This window comes from Python bivittatus, unplaced genomic scaffold, assembly GCF_059951505.1.
Source record: "Python bivittatus isolate LINGU-HERP-01145 unplaced genomic scaffold, Pbiv_v1 ctg000610_np1212, whole genome shotgun sequence".
Lineage (NCBI taxonomy): Eukaryota > Metazoa > Chordata > Lepidosauria > Squamata > Pythonidae > Python > Python bivittatus.
In genome coordinates this window covers 27,183,652-27,196,495 of record NW_028277088.1, presented here as the reverse complement: position 1 = coordinate 27,196,495, position 12,844 = coordinate 27,183,652, and the positions used below count along the sequence as shown (strand labels likewise).

Genomic DNA, 12,844 nt, shown 5'->3' with positions numbered 1-12,844 from the left:
TTTTTGCAGCATGAATTTTAATCAGAGTTAACCCATTGATTTTGACTAAAAACCCAACATGACCATTCCAATTTATATTGATGTAAAACACCATTAGGCAAATTCAGCAGGCCCTGGTGCAAGAGTCAGCCTTTGTGGATATGGGAGAGGCAGCACATAGTGATCTGCAGGCTTGCCAGGCAATCCAGGGAAAAGAAGGGCAATAAAAATGATGAAAATTTCTGTACTACTAACTCCTTAACTCCATGCATGCCACTGGTTTCACATCCCCTGCCTGGACACAGGCACACACATGCTCCAATAATGGGCTCTGAAGGAACCTGCCTTCAAGCAAGGAGGATGGGAGACAATGTAAACAGGCCAAGATAAATGCTTTTCTCTTACAAGGAGCACTGAAGTTGGAGAGAAATAAGCTGCATTACTTCTGCTCCTGTTCCTTTGGGTCAGTGACCTCACCCAGGCATGCTGCTTAAAGGTCCTAGCTTTTATTGGACCTCATTATAACCACAAGTTCTGGGGTGATCCCAGAGGCCGAAACCTGATATTCTAATGATCTCTTTCAAGAGCATTGCAATTCATTCAGTATAATTAGGGGTGCTAATGTCATGGGGGGAAAAATAATTGTTTTTGCTAAAATTTAAAGACATAATTGCTAACTTTATGTATCCTGTGGCCAGACGTAGTATTGCATTGGGCTGCTTGGGGAGATGTCTTAAAAGCTAGCCTGGATCTTCTATAATGCATTATAATTTTTGTAATGGGATATTATAGAGATGAGAATGCCATAGTTTGCATTTGATAATTGTTATTTTAATATTTAATTTATATTTATTTTGAAATTAAATTTGAAATGTGTATGGCACCCTTCAAATCCAAGTTCTGCCAGTTTTTTGTTGTTGTTTTTTTGAAACACTTCTTTAAAAACTGTAGGTATATATTGTCTACAGATATCCAACACATTCTTATTTTGTATCTGTGTTCATCTGAACATTTTCAGGTATAGATTTAGAATGCACACTCTACGTGGCTGAAAAACAACCTGCAAATTTAGCACTTTTAAATTCATATTTGAAAGGGAGTGAGTATGAACTACTGGGACAGCTGGATCTGGACTCACTAGTACAGCTCTCCCCTAATTATGATCTGAATAGGGATCGGAATGTGTAGGTTAGTGTTCCTACCAATTTTGTTAGGCAGAGGTCCACTTAGGCTAGGGTTACCAGATGTCCTTATGTCTTCCATCTGGCAGGCATAAACTTAAAATCAAATATTGTCCAGCTTTTTGAGTACAGGTAGTCCTTGCGTTAACAACTCCCCTGTTTAGAGACTGAAGTTACAACGGCACTGAAAAAGTAACTTTACAACTGGTCCTCACACTTACGACCATTCCCTGCGGTCATGTGATCACCATTTGGGTGCTTCACAGTCAACTTCCAACAAGCAGAGTCAATGGAGAAGCTGGCAGTAAAATCACAAGTCGCGGTCATGTCATGTCTCGCTTAATGACCATGTCACTTAGCAACAGAGTTGCCAATCCCAGTTGTGGTCCTTAAGTGAGAACTACCTGTATCTAAATGAGCAGTTTTTCTCCATGGCACAGTACTGTACTTCCATAATAAGAGCTAATCACAAGTTCACAACCTCCACCTGAAATTGACAAGATCTTAATCAGTTACCTGCTGAAGGCTTTTGTCTCCTAGCTGGCTCCCACTGGCAGGTGTGAGAGCACTAGGCAAACAACTGACACAGCACATTCCTGTCAATGTGTATTCCCCATTGTGTGCCTATTTACTCACCTGCAATCTCTTCCTCTCCAATGAAAGTGAATACAAATATTACACAGCTAGTGTGTCCTCCTTTCCGCCCCATTTGTCCTCCTTTCCAATTGTCTGTGTCCTCCTTTGCTCGTTCAGATAACTTGTAACCCTAATGTAGGCAGATTTACATCTGGATTTTTAATGAAATATCCAGACATAAATTTTCTTCTGGAACTTTTACAAGCAGTGTGGATGTTTACTTACTTCTGAAAATGTGCATAGTCGCCAAGGCTATTCTTTTCATAAACAAAATGTTACTTTTATCCTGACATTAGAATGAGAAATAACATTAATACAGGAAGAGTGCAAGAAAGAGAACTTAGGAAAATTGTGAACATTCTGAGTCCTCCAGCATGAGTCCTGGTTCCTTTGATAAGCTCATAATTACTGGTGTTTTTTCTTTTATCTAGTGGTAGCTCAGTTGGCCATCAAATTGCCATAGATACAGTATATGGCATAAACCTTATGGCAGCTGGACTGATAAACCTATTGCTTTCCATTGGGAAAATCATGCTTGAGCTTGTTAGTTAAATACACAGCAAAGGCTCTTGGATAAAGGGAGAAGCAGCTTCAACTATTACAGCACCAGCACTACTGTAATGGAAGGACAGACAACCAGATACCATTTGCCTCTATTTTTTGCCTCCTGAAGAAAAGGATTTGCCAAATCGAGGTACTCAGCTTACCCATCTTGCTCAGATGTGGATCTAGCTGTTTGCTGGCCAGTTTCAATTACAAAAGAGGAAGATGAATAAATTTTGCTCATATTTGTCCTGAGCTGTTTTTTTAGAATGAAATCCATATTAGATTTCCTTGAATTTCATTAGGACTGGGAAGACTAATACAGTCTAGCATCTTCCTGTCTCATATCTTTTTTTCTTTTTTCAGTTTTTCTTCCCATAGTTGATATTGCCTTCATGAAATAAGACAGGATAGACAACTTGGTGCTTTCTGCATGCTTTACATAACAAATCCCATAACCCCCTATTATTGGGCATGGTATCTGAGACTGATGGGAAGGAAGTGATGTTCCTTTAGTCCAGTCATCTACTTCCAACCCTACTTACCACAAAGGATTGTCAGGGGGATAAAATGGAGAAGTGAATAGATATATAAATATTGAGCTCCAGGTGGAATATACATCTAAGAAATTAATAAATTAACCTTTCTTAAAAGTGAGACCAGATTGCATATCTTCTGCTATTATACCTACGCTGGGTTTCATTCTTAAGGGTAAATCAACAAATTTCTTGAATTATCTCCTGGTGTTCAACTCAAATAATAGAAGAGAATATACGTAGCTGAAGGTTGAACTGTGGAGTCCCTGGTGCTCTCTGAGCTTGGTTGTTTACTTGCAGACATTTCATTACCCAACTAGGTAACATCTTCAGTGCATTCCTCAATATCAATGCTTCTGTTTAATATGTGGAACTCTTCAGCCCTCCTGCATGGAATGCTTGAGTTAAGATAATCCTGAATGATATCAGTCACTCAGCAACTTCTGGTGAGCACTGACATTTATGTTTCACTGCCACTGGAAAGATTATTGGTACCTCTCACCTTTATTTGAACCTCTGAACTAATTTCATATTTATATGTGCAAAATAAATAGGGGAAAGGAAAGGAAAGGAAAGGAAAGGAAAGGAAAGGAAAGGAAAGGAAAGGAAAGGAAAGGAAAGGAAAGGAAAGGAAAGGAAAGGAAAGGAAAGGAAAGGAAAGGAAAGGAAAGGAAAGGAAAGGAAAGGAAAGGAAAGGAAGACATCCCATTCCTAAGAGATTATGCATTCACCACAAGAAAATCGAATCCTTCAGCCTGTTCTGAACCAGCAATCAATATTAATATTGTTTGTGAGTTTTAAACAAATCACTATAAAAGGGTTATTCATTTGTAAATTAAACTGTCTGTTGCAATTTTCACATGTTATATCTGCTACTATTGTATGATACAATGGTTTTATTAAAATATGAAGCTGATGACACTTCCTTTTCCTTGAATGTCAAATACAAACTGAGGATAAGTCCTTTTTCTAAAAGGGTATTAACTTCTGCTACACACTAGGGCACATTTCAACATGCAACATCCTTGTTTGGTCTCTTCAGTGAGACATAGAGAGCAAAACGATGCAACATTTGGACTGGCAGGACTATTCAGTATCAGTCCCCTTAAATCAACAGGGTTTTATATGGGCTGTTTGGATGATTTATCATGCCCCTTTGGTAAATATGGGGACTTTGAAGACAAGGATTAGATTGAATAGGGTGGCCTGTGTTGTGCAGTATCACATTATTGGCTGGTTCTTTCTAATTCATCTAGCAGGGTATTTGTCTTTATAGCCACAGAACTGAATGTTATCATGCAACCATGCCTGCAGAAACCCACCTAATAAACACTATTCTTTGGAATATCCATATAATGGCCATAAGAGAATGTGCCTGCCCTCCCCCTTCCAGAGGAGGGTGAGGGCTTGTCGTCCAGATAACACATTGCCTGTGTTCATTCATGCTATGAATTATGCATATGCAGAGCTGCTTGAAGAGATAATAAGGTGCTCTGGGCTGCAGTGCCCTAAGATCCAAACATATATATCTCTGGATTTTTTGTACAGTTGAAACAGCAACTTAAAATACTTCAAGTGAAAGATCAATATATCTCAAAAAGTTTCCCTAACATAAGCTGACCCAATACAAAACAATGGTGCTATTGACTTAATAGCCTTCATTCACCAAAGTCCCCAAAGCAGTAATACTGGTCAAGAGATTTAAAATCTCATGTATTTAAATTACAGTGATTTAAGTTTTCAATCTCCTTTGGTAGCCCAGAGAAGACAACATGATCAACAGTTGCTTGAGAATGATCAACATGTCTCCAGAGAATAATCAACACAGGTCACACTATGGCAGCACATTCTCTTATGGCCATTATATATAACCCTAACCCTAGTATGTAGCAGAAGTTAATACCCTTTTAGAAAAACTCACAAACAATATTAATATTGATTGCTGGTTCAGAAAAGGCTGAAAGACTCAATTTTCTTGTGGTGAATGCATAAACTCTTGGGAATGGGATGTCTTCCTTTCCTTTCCTTTCCTTTCCTTTCCTTTCCTTTCCTTTCCTTTCCTTTCCTTTCCTTTCCTTTCCTTTCCTTTCCTTTCCTTTCCTTTCCTTCTACCTATTTATTTTGCACATATAAATATGAAATTAGTTCAGAGGTTCAAATAAAGGTGAGAGGTACCAATAATCTTTCCAGTGGCGGTGAAACATAAATGTCAGTGCTCACCAGAAGTTGCTGAGTGACTGATATCATTCAGGATTATCTTAACTCAAGCATTCCATGCAGGAGGACTGAAGAGTTCCACATATTAAACAGAAGCATTGATATTGAGGAATGCATTGCAATTTTGGTTCAATGTCAGTTAAATTACTTGAAAAACTGGTGAAATGAGTTTGTTGTCTTTCTACACTCAGAGCCAATTCAAATATAGCATTTCCCCTTTAGAGTAAATAACTGGTAGGAAAAAGTGGGTGGTTTCTTAGGTTTCTTATGCATCACTCATTAATAAAAATAAGAAAAGGGTTATGCTGGAGGACTTATTACAGAAATTTCACAATTTTCCTAAGTTCTCCATAAATTCGTCACTTTGGAGATCCAGAAACAGTCTCTAAATCTTTGTGCAACAGAGAAAACTGTTGACTGGACTTTGTTGTTCTGTGTATTAACTATATTTGAATTGTGGAGACATTGGTGTTCTCTGAGCTTGGTTGTTTGCTTGCAGATGTTTCATTTCCCAACTAGGTAACATCATCAGTGCGAGTGAGTGTGGGGTTTGCTCTCTGTTTATATACAGTAGTTTATATACAACAGCCAGTGTGTAGGACAGACAGGCAGAAGACTAGCAGAGCGCATCCATGAACACCAACTTTCAATTAGAAGACATGATGAAAACTCCTTAATCTCACAACACATGGACAGACTCAACCACAATTTCAACTGGGAAACTGTTAGCATCTTAGGCCAAGTCAAATCAAAAAACGCTAGGGAATTCCTAGATGCTTGGCATCCAGACAAGTCAACCATCAATAGACACATAGAGATAAACCATATTTACACACCATTCAAAAGAGACAATAAAAAAGCTAAGCAGGAAACAAAAAGACGAGAACACATCCTCTCCAGCAACCAACACCCAGATAAGGAGGGATTAACTTAAGACAAACAATAAAGCAGAAAAAAATACCCAAGTCAAAGAACTACCAAGAAGAAAACCACACTCCCACCAACACTGGCTGGTATATAAACAGGGAGAAAACCCCACACTTACTCATACTGATGATGTTACCTAGTCGGGTAATGAAATGTCTGCAAGTAAACAACCAAGCTCAGAGAGCACCAGGGACTCCACAGTTCAACCTTGAGCTACGTATATTCTCTTCTATTATTTGAGTTGAACACCAGGAGATAATTCAAGAAATTTGTTAATTTACCCTTAAGAATGAAACCCAGCCTAGATGTAATAGCAGAAGATATGCAATCTGGTCTCACTTTTAAGAAAGGTTAATTTATTAATTTCTTAGATGTATATTCCACCTGGAGCTCAATATTTATATATCTATTCACTTCTCCATTTTATCCCCCTGACAATCCTTTGTGGTAAGTAGGGTTGGAAGTAGATGACTGGACTAAAGGAACATCACTTCCTTCCCATCAGTCTCAGATACCATGCCCAATAATAGGGGGTTATGGGATTTGTTATGTAAAGCATGCAGAAAGCACCAAGTTGTCTATCCTGTCTTATTTCATGAAGGCAATATCAACTATGGGAAGAAAAACTGAAAAAAGAAAAAAAAAAGATATGAGACAGGAAGATGCTAGACTGTATTAGTCTTCCCAGTCCTAATGAAATTCAAGGAAATCTAATATGGATTTCATTCTAAAAAAACAGCTCAGGACAAATATGAGCAAAATTTATTCATCTTCCTCTTTTGTAATTGAAACTGGCCAGCAAACAGCTAGATCCACATCTGAGCAAGATGGGTAAGCTGAGTACCTCGATTTGGCAAATCCTTTTCTTCAGGAGGCAAAAAATAGAGGCAAATGGTATCTGGTTGTCTGTCCTTCCATTACAGTAGTGCTGGTGCTGTAATAGTTGAAGCTGCTTCTCCCTTTATCCAAGAGCCTTTGCTGTGTATTTAACTAACAAGCTCAAGCATGATTTTCCCAATGGAAAGCAATAGGTTTATCAGTCCAGCTGCCATAAGGTTTATGCCATATACTGTATCTATGGCAATTTGATGGCCAACTGAGCTACCACTAGATAAAAGAAAAAACACCAGTAATTATGAGCTTATCAAAGGAACCAGGGCAAACAAGGCAGTAGGATAACATTATGGGAAAACAAACCATGTCTGCAAGTACAAACAGAAATAATTTTCCCTCCTCCCTTTCCAGTTATAGTATAAGAGAATGGCATAATCGAGCCATGATAAATGAGAAGAAAACATGTGCAGGGAAATGGAAATCTAAAATGTCTTATAATTACTAATGATATGACTGTTCCTATGAAAACTGCTGCTCCAATGTAATTTAGAAGAGGTGTGTGAGCAGTTCAGTTGCATGAGTGCACACATGGAGACGCGCTCACTCACAATCATATCATTTTTAATGCCAATACAAGGACAATGAAATAGGGCAAAGGGCAAATGAAGAACCACAGATCTTCTGGTGATGGTTGTTAATAAGCATATAGGAACTTGTTAAGCCATGGACCTAATTCAGCACATTACTCTGAATGTGAAATCTATAAATTAAAGATGGGCCTCTTGCCCATAAAGGCACTACTGCCATTAGAAAGACTCTGGGTGAAAGATATGATGTGGGTGAAAGATATGATTCTTTGCAATAATATTAAGCCAATAATGGGAGATAAAAGCATGGTTACTAATTCAAAAATGAAACATTGAAATCTAATCATTCTCCCAAAATTAATGGGTAATTGGGAATAATAATATGAACATGCAGCTTGAGAGTTAACAGAGCCTTGTCTATTCCTATAGTACCTACCAAACATTTTTCATTAAAACAAATTACTTGCTAGCCTTTGAGCAGTAGAAGCATTTCTCCAAAGCAATGGAGGGTGCAATTGTACATTGAATGATTTATTTAACAATGTAGAGCATTTTTCTGTCTTTGCAGATAAAAATGTTTCTGAATACCTTCTGGAATTGCTGAAGAGCCTACTTGAAAAAAAAAAAAGATGTTATCAACTTGTACCATTCTTGAAAGCAATTTCAGGCAACAAAAAGTCTTAATCAATATTTTTCCCCATTTGTAAATGCATTAATTGATTGAATAGAACATGCTGGGCAAAGAAATAAAAGTTGTGCCATCAAAAGAGAGTGACAAAAATAAGATGTTAATGTTACATAAATAGTATCCAGTCGCAACTTACTACTTTCCCCAAGAACAGATGGGATTTATATTTTAGAAGGAAACCTTTGCTTATAACTCCAATTATTTCTTAAAGATTAAAATAACATTTTAATGTTTCAAGAGTTTAACAAAAAGTGCTACTCTTAACTGATATAAATAAGCATGTTTCTCCAAACATATAAAATGCATTGAAATAGCTCTGAAGTTTCTTTTTCATCCAACAACATATAGAAGTCAGAAATATTTATGTTCCTCATTTCAAAAACAGTTTCTTTCTGTTGCAGCCTTAATACACATCATGTTCTACAAATCAAAGACATTGCCTGTTTTGCTCACTCAAGATTGCAAAACGCAGCAAGACAGAGAACGTCAGGCATGTGACAAACTGCAGGACTTGCCCAATGGATCACTAGTTGTGCAAACCTGCTTTATTGGCAGGCCCTGGGTAATATCCTGGAATTAACTGAATCGCCATCTATATCAGTTTCAGAATCATTAACATAGCATCCTTATCTGATAAGGCATCAGAGTAGTATTAGAAAATCATTCCTGTGCAAGCTGTAATGGTTTGATTAAAAACGTGATAGAAACTTTTGAAGGTTGGTTTGGTGTTTATTCATTCTGAATAAACAGTTTATTCAGTTTCACTCAGGAATAAGTTTACCAGGCTAAACCTTTTATTGGCTAGGACTTGTAAACTAGCCTCAGATCTAATCCACAGGATCATTAAGTGCATATCACCATCACATATGGGCACTTATTTCTGAACTTCTTTATTAGATTAACATTTACTTGTTTGATTTCTTCTAGATGTTCCACCACTTACATGGGGAATTCCCTTCATTTTGATCCCCACAACAGCCAGACTGAGAGGAATTGACTGGACTAAAGCCACCCAGCGAGTTGCCATGGTTAAGGGGGGACTTGACCATGGGTCTCCACAGTTCTAGTCCAACTTCTTTACCACTAGAGCACTCTGGCTCTTTTTACATTTGTCAAATCCATATTTATCTTGATATTCAAATGTTTAGGCTGGCATTGATCCAACTCAAATCAGGATTGCATCTTGGCAGAAATTCAGATACTCTAGCTTGTTTTTAGATGTGTTTTATAATACAGAACCAAAATAGAAGACATTTCTGCACACTTGTTTCTTCCCTTAAAATAAAGCACTAAACAATCTGTTTTACCACTTGTTAATCCCTCATCATCTCTCTCTGCTAAGGTGGTCATTTTTATACCAAGATGCACTGAAAGTTATTTATCTATATGTAAGATGCTATAGTGATCACATAGATGACTTACTCTAGCTGTCCTTTTAGGTCCATCCATCTTGCTGCTGGTCATCCTCTTCTTCTTTTTCCTTCCACATTCCCCATCATTGTGGACTTCTCAAGAATGCTGGGTCTTTGCATAATGTGTCCAGAGTATGATAGTTACTCCGATAAGATGGGTCTCATGTGAGAACTGGTAATTTGTGCCTCAAGTGAGAACTCTGGATTGATCTGTTCTATAATCCAGTTGTTTGTTTCCCTGGCTAATCATGGCATTCTCAAGAGAGTATTCCAACAACAGACTTCAAAACACCAAGTCTACCTTTTGCATCCTTAGAGCATCACAGAGAAAACCACTTTCTGAATGATTCTAACCTGTATAGGTATAGACACATCATGGCATCTGAATATCTTTCACAAGGCCTTCGTGCCACCCTACCAAGTACAAACTCTAATTGTGAGTTTACATGCTATGCTTTCCAAACATAAAACAACCCAATTAGGCCTTACTGCAGGGTATGAGTTTGGCCACTGACTGTTTATGTGGATATATCAGCACTCAGGAGAAAGTGATTGATTCAACAGAATGAGAGATACCAAATTTTTATTGGATTATACAAAGAACTAACTCACTGTAATTGTTGTATTGATTTAAATTACAGACCTGCCTAATAATCCTGACTATACCTGATACAACAAATCTCTTATTATTTTTTTGATATTTTTGTTCAGCAAAAGTTGCAACTCAATATTGTAAAGAATTAAGTAAGCATAAAATCTGACTAAGGCCCTATTTGTTAGGACCTGTATGTGATATCTTTATTTTCCTCACTAAGCAAACTGCTGACAAGTCTATAAACCTGGACATGTAAGAACACAGACCTATTCTACTTTATTTTTGTTCTAAACTCCTTTTCCTGACAAACATCTTGAGATACCCGAGGCCTGCAGAATATTTCTTTTACAAAGAGAGTTGATGAGATATCATTTGTACTCATTCCATATCCCTTAGCCAATGCAGGCACATATGTATCTCTCCATAATTATATGGTTTGCAAAGCTCAGAGAAGAATTATAATTAAAAGCAGTCACAATACATTGAATAAGTTCTAAGAGATCTATTGCTCACATCACATAATTAATTACACCATGCTATTCTTGGCTTGAATGCGCTGTTGTTGAGAGGGTTTTTTAAGGGGAAAATAGCTGAATAGAGGAATAATCAGGCCATGTGTCATGTGCATATTTGTGCATGGTAAATCAGCAACAGAATTTATGCACTTAATTACCTAGGACTGGTAGCAATCTACTGGCAGAAGTATTTATGAAATAAATGAAGAGAATGTTGGTAGCACGGTTTCTTTAAAAGGCACAGAATTCCCAGTTTTGATCAGTTCTTAGCTTTAATTGAATACAGGGCCTCTTTGAGAGAACATATTTAAGACTGACATAAACTTAGCTGTGCTGCAGTAGAAAGGGTCTTATCTTGTGTTTAGTGTCTATGAAAAACCATAAGTCTTTTTTTTTTTTTGCAGCTGCCTTTGTGGAGAGTTCTAATGGGTCGTTATTAAATGGAACAGTCTAAATCCATGAAAGATGTAGGCTGTGATTTTGGTTGCTGTACTAAAAAATCTGCACCTATTTATGTCCACAATGCTCGCTAACACATAGAGTGTTCGTATGCTGTTGCCCTTTAACGCACAATGTTATTATATGTTTCCTTTTTTAATGCAATTTTAATTCCACAAATCCGAATTGGAGGTGAGTTAACTATGCTCACACAACTCTGATATTTTAGCAGAAGGCTCTAATTCCCCATTTATCTCAATAGAAGGAGCGTCTGCGGCATGCAATGAAACCCGTATGCAGATATGCTCATTGACATGAACAAGAAAACATGTGGTGGCAAAGCATGTACATTGTACTGCATTTTCTTTTTTAACTTGGCTTCTTTTTTTATTTATCCATTGGTGTGAAGTCCATTACTTGTGCAAAGCAGCAAAACAAAACCTGAGCATGAATTATTCCTATGCAAAATCCTGATGACTAGGACACTTCTTGACCAAACATATAAAAGGGTTACTAATTGAACAGGTCTATTAAATACTGGAAAGGAAGGAGGGATATTTTACATTTTTATTATAATTTATTTTATTTAACAATCTAAGAAGTTTGCAGCCATCAGTAGCTCCAGTACTATCTCAGGCGCAACTGGAAATTCAGGAATCTCTGTGGAGATAGAGTAGTATCAGTGTTATACTGTTAGTATAGTGAACCTTATAGGTGAAATACATGCATACTTTGGATAAGATGTGGGAAGGAATCCCTCCAAAATTCACTTTGTTTGTTTCACTTTCAGCAGACCCGCCTGGGCCATTCAACATAGCTTTTATTGTTTCTGATGTGTGTGCTCCCATATAACAATGAACTCACAGTGATCAGAAGATAGCAATCAAACCCACCATATGTTTTCTCTTCTCTGTCCATCTCTTCTTAATGCATGCTGTTTCATTGCCCTTGGAGCTTTTAAAACAAGATCTGTCCATGCCCAGTACCTGCAGAAATCAACAAGGAGCTTCTCAAGTATCATATGGATGTAGTCCTACACTGCAGTGGTTGTACATTACAGCCTTAGAAGAAATCTAGCCTGGGACAGGATACTAGCAAGCAAATACCTGAACAGTACAAATGTTAGTACAGTTTTTTCATATTTTGTCACATTTATTGCATGACTCATACACTTGAGGAAGCCTCAAAAGTTCTCTTTCAACAGAGGAATTCTAATGCTCTACCCAGCTCCCATATATACTCGCAGGCTGAGTGAAGAAATCAAGTCTGGATTCCTTGTGGCATTACCCACTATGGGTGGAGTTCTGTATCCCTCAACAATAGTTGGCCATAGTGGACAATTAAATAGTGAACTTTCTTTCTTTCTGCCACTAGAAGGGAAGACAGAATAGAGGTTAGAGCAACAGATTCATTCTTGAGAAGATCCTGATCCATATAAGCAAGTAGATTGCCCTACTATTTATTTAAGGCAGACCAGTAACCTGTATGAGCAGCTCCAGCCCCAATTTTGCAGTCCCCAGAGCACCTACTCCAGTGGCCCTTCGTGGCAGCTCCTGACACCTGGAACAAAGCAGAAAAGAAATCTCCCTCTCCTGGCACACAAAATAAAACTTGCTCAGCTTTGATTTGAAGTATTTACTTTCTCACAGTTGCCAGTTGTACAAAGGAAATCATATCTACCCAAGCTCTGAAAAGGCCTTTGATAAGAAAAATAGAGTTAATATTTCAGTGTTCTTAGAACTGGGGTAGAAGAACT

At 37.7% G+C, this 12,844-nt stretch overlaps 1 pseudogene; it reads right to left on the bottom strand.

Annotated features, from left to right (window-relative positions):
- Positions 1–11,549: 11,549 nt before the first annotated feature.
- LOC148214584 (elongin-C pseudogene) lies at positions 11,550–11,974 on the bottom strand (annotated as a pseudogene).
- Between the last annotated feature and the right edge of the window lie 870 nt (positions 11,975–12,844).